The sequence below is a fragment of the Mus caroli genome, unplaced genomic scaffold, assembly GCF_978045245.1.
Source record: "Mus caroli unplaced genomic scaffold, Mus_caroli_1 scaffold_3, whole genome shotgun sequence".
Classification (NCBI taxonomy): Eukaryota; Metazoa; Chordata; class Mammalia; order Rodentia; family Muridae; genus Mus; species Mus caroli.
In genome coordinates this window covers 144,708,711-144,717,663 of record NW_028227258.1, presented here as the reverse complement: position 1 = coordinate 144,717,663, position 8,953 = coordinate 144,708,711, and the positions used below count along the sequence as shown (strand labels likewise).

The following is an 8,953-nucleotide window of genomic DNA, read 5'->3' as shown; positions in this document are numbered from 1 at the left end:
TTGAGAAATTGAAACATCCATCAAATAATTTATCAATTCAGATCGAAAATGGTCTTTAAAAATTCTTGTAAGCTGTACCTCCTAAAGCCCAAAAGAAAGGAAGGAAGGAAGGAAGGAAGGAAGGAAGGAAGGAAGGAAGGAAGGAAGGAAGGAAGAAAGGAGGGAGGGAGGGAGGGAGGGAGGGAAGGGAGGGAGGGAAGAAGAAAGGAATGAATGAACGAAGGAACGAAGGAACGAAGGAAGAGAGAAAAGACCTCTCATTAAAGAAAATGATTCATAAACTGGCTCATTCTGTCCATTCTCTACAATTCCCTATATCCACTCCACAACTGCTAAAACTCCTTGCTAGTGTTAACAATATTTGGCATTGTGATTCTGGAAGGTATACTTTTTGGTCTCTCATCTGGCTAATTTAAAGAGATTAGATAGAATACAAATTATATATATATATATATATATATATATATGAATATACATATTCATAGAGAAATGCCTATTCCAAGGAAACTTATTTTTGTTTCTACTTTGAAATAATTATGGTGACTTACAGACAATTGTCACAGAATTCTAAAGACAATGATGACTTTGTCCCAGTAAAGGAATCACTTGCAACACATGAACAATGACTTTTAAATATAGTCAGAAAAGTTAGTCAAGACAGTCAGGAGATGAGTAAACGTGTTATAAAAATCTCTTTTCTGACTGATTGTCCTGTAATAAAAATGCATTCGAGTCCGATTGTTCAAACTTAAGTACATAACTTATTGCATTTAATTGTATGTTATATATTCAACCAAGAAAATTATAATTGGAGCTGAGTGATCAGAATAATCATTTCATGTTTACTATGGTTTTTACTGACTCATTTCTGGATCTGTTCTACAAATATTTTACCATTTTATTTTCCTGTTTGCCTTTATGCATGTTTCCAAAATATTAGTTTTTTGGCTCCACAATCTTTAAAATTAGATAACCATATCATTGTTGTATCATCACAATTAGAAATAATACTATAATATAAATAAGCACAACTGTCCTGGTTAATATCAATCAATCAGCCTTTCATTAGCAGGACAAAATTGTTTATACTAAGTTTTTGGAAATAGAAAGCTCTTTATCCATGTGATATTTTTCTTTTCCATGTACCCAGGAAATGTCTCCAGATTTCTTGGCTTTTTGTTGCTGTCTTCAGAAAGTGTGTATGATTCACAGGACAGCTGAAACTGATAGCATTTATTCTATCAGTTTCCAAAGGATTAGAAAATATCCATCAAATTATAAATAATGAAGTTCTCACTTAAAAACAGATGTGCAGAAAATAAAGACCAATTCTAATTTTAAACACTATAGAAATAGCATACTGTCAGTGCCTCATTTTCTGCATTTTAAAGCTATACTTTGAAAAATGAAAAGTCTATTATTTTAGACCAGGTGGAAATTTTACTGACATTTGTATAGGATGAAAATCATATTTTTAATTTTTAAAATTTGTTTACATTGCCATACAAATATTATGGCCTTTTCGAAGAAATGTGCTTTAATAGATTAAATAATTTTTTATAAAGTTCTTATTATGTAGACAGACTCTGATCACTATCCTACAATGCTGATCCTCACTTAATATTAATTTTATTGTCTTTTCTCATACATTAATGCCATGGGAATTTTTTTTCTCTGTGGCTTTGTTTGTGGGGGACCTTGAAATGAGAGTCTCTGGATAAACCCAGGTGTGATAAGTGACTGATTTCTGTACCAGAATGACTTCTTGGAACTGTTTCTATGTTTGTTTTCTGGATTCGGTGGTTAATTTGGTTTCTAATCATGCTTTTGACCCCATTTCCAGACAGTTTGTGGCAACAGGAGAAGAAAGACCCTGCAGTAGGTAATTAAGTCTGCAAACGCCGTGCTGCTTACTCTTCATTGCAGCAGATAACCAGAGTGCTGTTGCTCGAGTGTAAAATGCAGAAATTAATGATCCTATGTAATACAGATTAGGGCTTTCATTTTAAAAACTATCAGTGCGGAAGAACAAAGGTGGAGAAAGCAGCATGATATTTAGATTTTCCAATATGTAGTAAGGATTGCAAATTTCGAAAGAGGTTTCTGAGCAAAGACTAATCAAAATTCTCCTTCTGTTCTACAGTGATTGATTAGTTCAGAACTCAAATATATTATTGCCCCATTGAATCTTTGAAAAGGCACAATTAGACACATTTGTACATGTCTTTTCACTTGTAAACATGTCCTTTTGTTACTTCAAATCAAATGGAGATACTAAAGGCATTGAACACACTGAGTATCACATAGTAGGTACTCATAAATAGTTCCATGTTTGAATTAAATGTGTTCTTTTTCCTATAAAGGGATTATAAAGTAATGTGCAAGAGTCAAGAAAACAGAATACATACTTATTTTTAAAAGAATTATCGTGTAAGATTTCTATTCACATTGTTATTTTACCTGTAGTTATAGTCACATAAATTACAAAGTCAACCAAGTTTAAGATATATGTTTATAATTTACCCATTATAAAAAAAGTAGCATTCCAATAAAATAAAAAATATATGTTAATACAAAGCTTGAGACCCTGAAATGCATGTGTTTCACACTGTGATAATTTATAAATATATGAATATCCTGATATTCTCCAGCAGCAGCATCGATTTGCTCCAGATCCATGATCATATTGATGTGTTTTTGTTCCTTCTTATTTAGACCACTTTAGTATAATACTTCACATCTGTTTATTGTTAGCCTTTGTCAATAACATTGTTCTTATAAAGTTATTTCTCACTTGTCATCAGTATTAAATTAGTCAACCTAGTCAACATTTCATTGTGCTATTCAGTTTTCTGTCACTGTCACAAAAGTGCCTGAGAAAAATCAAGAATTTATTGGACCTGATGATCATAAAGATTTTTACCCATATTCTTTTATCTTAATGAGACAGAACTTTATGTTAAGGAGCACATGACTGTTTGAAAGACTCAGGAAAGGAGCAAGCAAGGAAATAGGCACAAGATAAAGCCCAATGACATGTCCAGAATGTCTCATGACCTTCACCTAGGTCCCAACTCCTATGTTTTACGTCTCCAAAGTTTATGCAATTATTATAAGCTCAGCAACAAATACCATCAATAGTGAAAAGTACTCATGATCAAATCAGTTCGCAAAATTTCATCTTTGAGCATTGCTACATAAAAGACACCAAATGTTGATATATATTTCAAATCCGACCCAGAGCATTTTACAAATATAGAAACTATATTAATATAGAGTAGCTGCATATTCTATGAAAACAGGAATACCATTGTATTATTTATGAAGACACTTAGCCTAGAGTAAAGTTGGCAACACCATTCTGGTGTTTGGGGTAAGAACAAAGTAATAAACATTGCATGATTCTTTAATTGACATTCATTGAGTTTGAAACTTGAATAAAAAAATTAGGGATCCGTTAGCCACTCCCTCTGGGCTTCCCTCCTCTGTTGCCACCTTCCCAGAGCCTGTTTTTGGCTACTGACCAGAGTCTGTGAATTAAATCATCTCTGCTGGCCATCTGGACCCCCTGATCCCAGATTTCAGCCTTTTGAAAACAATTAGTTCTCTGCATCAGTTTCTGTTAGAGCCAATCACCTGCCTGCCAAGCCTAGGGCAGAGATCATACCCAGATCTCCCTTAGCCCCAATAACGTTGAAGTGAAAGTCTACACAAAGAATGTGAGGCAGTTGGTGAAATCTCATGAGTTGAAGGAACACAATAGATACATCACAGGTATTGACTGAGCTCCCAAGAGCGTCTCTATTGTCACTTGCTTGATAAACTGCAAAGCCTATGTGTGCAGTCAGAAGAATGGCATCTGGAAGCATAGCATGATGTTCCCCAGGATTAACTGTGAAGTCACTCTTGTGAAATGGTCTTCATTCAAGTACAAGTTTGCTGTGTGGAGCCAATCACAGCTCTATACTGTTTACTTTGAGTCTAAAAATGACTGGTGTGTGAGTAAGCACACTAAGCTCCAAGGTCCTCAGGTTGGATTGGCACCCCAACAATATTTTGCTCAATAGGGTCTGGTGTGATTAAATGTAGAGTGTTTTCTGCCTACATCAAAGGTGGATGAGAACCCAGCTAGAACATGCTGGGGCAGCAAGATACCTTTTGGTCAGTTGATCTTGAGTTTGGTTGCAGCAGCACTGGCATCTTGGTGCATGAGGGATTATCGGCCAGTGGAAATTGGCTGGCCTTGGTTGGCTATGACAGTATCCATTGCATATGCCTCAAAAAGTGTGCAAGTTTCAACTGAGAAAACAGAGTTCCTGACACTGATGAGTGTGTAGTTCATCTCAAAGAACAGTATTGGAACTGCCCACAATTGCTGTCCATTGCTTTTTAGTTGTGATGACCATAGCTGTTTGTCCAAGAAGTCCAAGATAGACCTCCCAAAACAGAGCATCCATGAGATGTTTCTGCAACATAGAAAAGAGGTCCAGACGAAGTTCTGCTTTAGAGATGGCACACCAGAGCAGCATGCCTCAAATATATATTTATGAGGTGGACATACAAGATTGTCACAAATTTTGCACTACTGGCATTGATAGATCATGACAGTTTGTGAATTTCAAGACCCTAGATTTCTGGCCCCTGAAATTTGTGAATCCAATGTGAGCATTTTCAATCTAGCATGAGGAGCATTGCTGAACACACTGTGCAGTTAGCATGGTGGTAAGGATTGTCGACTCATGAATATGCTGTCACACTAACCACCAACTACATGTGTCCATGTGCATGTTTTCGGTGAACTGTGTGTTTTCAAGTATTTTGTTTTTGTTTCATTTCATTTCATTTTGTTTTGATTTTGCTATTTTATTCCATTTTTACCTAAACTTCTGTTTAATTCATTATGGAAGATTGTCACATTAACTTAAAGGGTAAAAGAAGTATGTATACTATTTGCAAAAAAAAAAAAAAGAAAAAAGAAAAAAAGGAAAAATTCTGAGTGTGAAAAAGGATTAGTCACAATACCCCCCATTCCATCACTTTAAAAGTAAAATTAGACTGTGATCACCAAAATATGATCCAGAATGAAAGGTTTTTCTCCCCTTTGGCAGTTGGGAAAGCATTTGGTGTGCTGATCTGGCACAGTCTTTGGCTTGTATTAGTAAAATTGCTAACACAGGAAGAGCAGCATTTGGTGCATGTTGGTAACCATTCTAATCTATTTGTAAAATATGCTTTGCAGCATTGTTTTCTAAACAGAGGAAAATGAAGCTTTGGCATGCATTCTCCATCAGAGTGCTATAATCAAAAGAACTTGTTTTAAAGTGATCCCAAGAGCTATAATAATGAACTCCTCTGCCACGCACCTGTGCGTTGCAGTTCAATTTTCACTTTGGCCAAGACTCGCTCAAGGATTCAGTGTTTATTCATTGTAACAAATACATTAGATTAACATTAAATAACATCCTGCCTTTCAAGTTGCATTCAGTGGGTGCAATGCCACTCTCACTAACAATAGCACCAACAGGGCCTGTATACTGTGTCCCTTCACATTAACACTGTGACTCACTCTGGAACTCTCAGCACAATCGATCTCTTCCTTTCTCTATAAATTATGCATGCAGGTTTTACTACTTATAGCATTTCTGGAAGTCAACTCAAAATATTCTCCAGTTATTTTTAGCCAACACAATATAGGTGAAAGCAGTATGCCACAGCCATTAGGACAACATGGGCTCTTAGTCTAACTTCAGGTTTCCAAGAAGTGAGTAACTGACACTCAGAGGTTGAAACCCCAAAAAGGATGTGAATTTACGATTCCCAATTAAGATATTTCTGGACTTTTCTTGTGTGAATTTGACAAGTGAAAAAAGTGCCGTAATGAAAATCACTCAGGGGTCTGAGGATATGGTTTAGTTGGTCAATGCTTGACACACACACATGGGGTCATGAGTTAGTTTGTGATGCACAACGTAAGTTTGTAATACCAGTGCTGAAGAAGCAGAGACATGAGAATCCCTAGGGTTTGCTACACATCCATCCAACCCCATTAGTGACCTTCAAATTCTGTGTAACTTCCACACATAAGGTGGAAAGTGACAAAGGAAGAAGCCAGATAAATGCAGTTGTACATTCACTCACATACACTCAATATACTCACTGGGATATGCATGCACACACAAAAAGATTTCCAGATCAATTATTCACTAATATGCCCAAGTATGTAAAACAGTTACACCCGCCCAGGAGTCCCAGTGGGGACAGCAAAGGGCTCTGGATCTATCTGACTAATCTTTGAAACATGACTGTCACCAGGGAGTACAGGAGTTGATACCAGTGAGGATGGATTTAGGGAGAAAAAGATATTCCTACTTCACCTCTTCCAATGGCCAAGTTACTAACATCGTTTTAGATGAATTTCAGGATGATTTACCTGGTTATGACAAATTAATAATTCAATTGAAAAGGCATACTCCCATAATGGAGTAGATAGGTTTTGTTTTAGGAGCCACAGCTGAGAGTTTATACTTTTATAGTGCAGGATTTAGACATTTGCATCTTACTGTTTCTTTCTTGTAGATTAAGAACAAAGAGTTGTAGTAATCATGAAATCTAGTCAGCTAAGAAAAGCCAGGATTCTAATGTCCAATTTAAAGTATGAACAAGTACAAATAAAAATGAACTTTTAAAATTAATTAATTAATTAATATGCTTGATATTGCTCCCTTTCAGTACCCTCTCAGAGTTCCTCCAACCATCTTCCTTCCCTTCTCCTTTGAGAGCCTTCCACCCTACCACCCACCACGCATATCCCCTCATCCTGGCACATTAAGTCTCTGCAGTTTTAGGCTCATCCTGTCCTACTGAGGCCAGACAGTGCAGCCCTTGTGGGGAGCTGATTTCACAGTAAGGTTATAGCTTTAGGGACAGCCCCCTTTCTACTTGTTGGGGGACCACATGGAGACTGAGTTGAATATCAGCTGCATAGGTGCTGAAGGTTTCTGTCCATACCCTGTATTCTCTTTGGTTGGTGGCTCAATCACAGAGAGCCCCAAGGATCCAGGTCAGTTGAGTCTGTTGGTCTTCCTGTGGAGTTTCTATCCCCTTCAGAGACTTCAATCCCTTCTCCAACTCTTCCATAAGAATCCCCAACCTCTGTCCAATGTTTGGGTGTAGGCATCTACATCTTTTTTAGTCAGCTGCTCCGTAGATCCTCTCAAAGAACAGTTATGATAGGCTTCTGCCTGCAAACATATTGGAGTATTATTTTTTATTATTTCTTAATGTATTTTACAATCCAGTTGTTGCCCCCCTTCTGTAATGTCTTCCCAGAGTTCCTAATCCCATTCCTTCTCCCCTATGTCTTCAAGAGGATGCCCATCTTGCCCGATACTAGGCCTCCCCACTTCCTGGAGCCTCAAGGCTCTCAAGAATGAGCTGTGTCTTCTCCCACTGGGAACAGACCAGACACTCCTCTTCTATATATGCATCAGGGGCCTAGATCCTGCTACTGTATGCTGCCTGATTGAGGGCTCAGTGACTGAGAGATCTCAGTGGTCTGTGTGAGCTGAGATTGCTGATCTTCCTATAGAGACTGTTCTCCTCAGCTTCTTCCTGCCTCTCTGTCTTTTAACCACAGGGTTCCCTGACTTCACTCCAATAGATGGGTATAAGTATCTACATCTGTCTCAATCTTTTGCTTATTGGGCCTCTTTAAGGACAGCCATGCTAGGCTCCTGTCTACAATCATACCATAGCATTAGTAATAGTGTCAGACCTTGGGGCCTCCCCTTGAATTGGATCCCAAGTTGGGCCTGTCACTGGACTGCCTTTCCCTAAATCTCTTCTCCATTTTTGTCCCTGAGGTTCTTTTAGACAAGACCAACTCAGGGTCAGGGTTTTTGACTGCCAGATGGCAGCCCCATCCTTCTACTTGATGTCCTGTCTTTCTACTGGTGGTGGACGCTACGAGTTCCCTCTCTCAACTGTTGGGCATTTCATCTAAGGTCCCTCCTTTTGAGTCCTGAGAGTCTTTCACCTCCCAGCTCTCATAACAGAGTATTATTAATAGTGTCAGAGACTAGTGCTTGACCATTGGTTCAATCTCAAGTTGGGCTAGTTATCGGTTAGCCATTTTTTCTGTCTCTTCTCCATCTTTGTCCATGTATTTAAAAACAATCTTCTCTCTAGCTGCATATGTAGCAGAAGATGGCCTTGTCGGCCATCATTGGGAAGAGAAGCCCCTTGGTCTTGCAAACTTTATATGCCCCAGTACAGGGGAATGCCAGGGCAAAGAAGTGGGAGTGGTTAGGTAGGGGAGCAGGGTTGGGGGAGGGTATAGGGAACTTTCAGGATAGCATTTGAAATGTAAATAAAGAAAATATCTAATAATAATAAAAAAGAGGCAAAAAAAAGCAACAGAGATAGCTAAGTCAGTCATTGTATCTTTATATGGTTCATTAACTCAACTGTAAAATGGAAGCTCAACTATTCTCTTTGACACTTGCAATTACTCCTGGACAAATTTGGGACTTCCACTCTGTCTATCTCTATCTATCTATCTTTGTCTCTGTATTTCTGTATATTTCTCTCTGTTTCTCTGTCTCTATGCCTCTCTCTATGTATCTTTTTCTCTTTCTCTCTGTCTCTGTCTCTGTCTCTCTTTCTTGCATGCATGTGCTGAGTCTTCCTCTTCCTCTGTCTGCAAATGCTTGATTCCTTAAGTATTACAAAATTTGTAACATAACAGGTAAGGAAAAAAGCAGAAAGTATCAAGTGGTTAGGGGATCCATTCCATATATAGTCACCAAACCCAGACACTATTGAAGATGCTAAGAAATTCTTGCTGACAGGAGCCTGATATGGCTGTCTTCTGAAAGGCTCTGCCAGAACCTGACAAATACAGAGGAGGATTCTTGCAGCCAACCATTGGAGTAATCACAGGGTCCACAATGGA

At 38.1% G+C, this 8,953-nt stretch overlaps 1 pseudogene; it reads left to right on the top strand.

The window, feature by feature from the left end:
- The first annotated feature begins 3,541 nt into the window (after positions 1–3,541).
- On the top strand, positions 3,542–6,019 carry LOC110291037 (actin-related protein 2/3 complex subunit 1A-like; annotated as a pseudogene).
- The last annotated feature ends 2,934 nt before the right edge of the window (positions 6,020–8,953 follow it).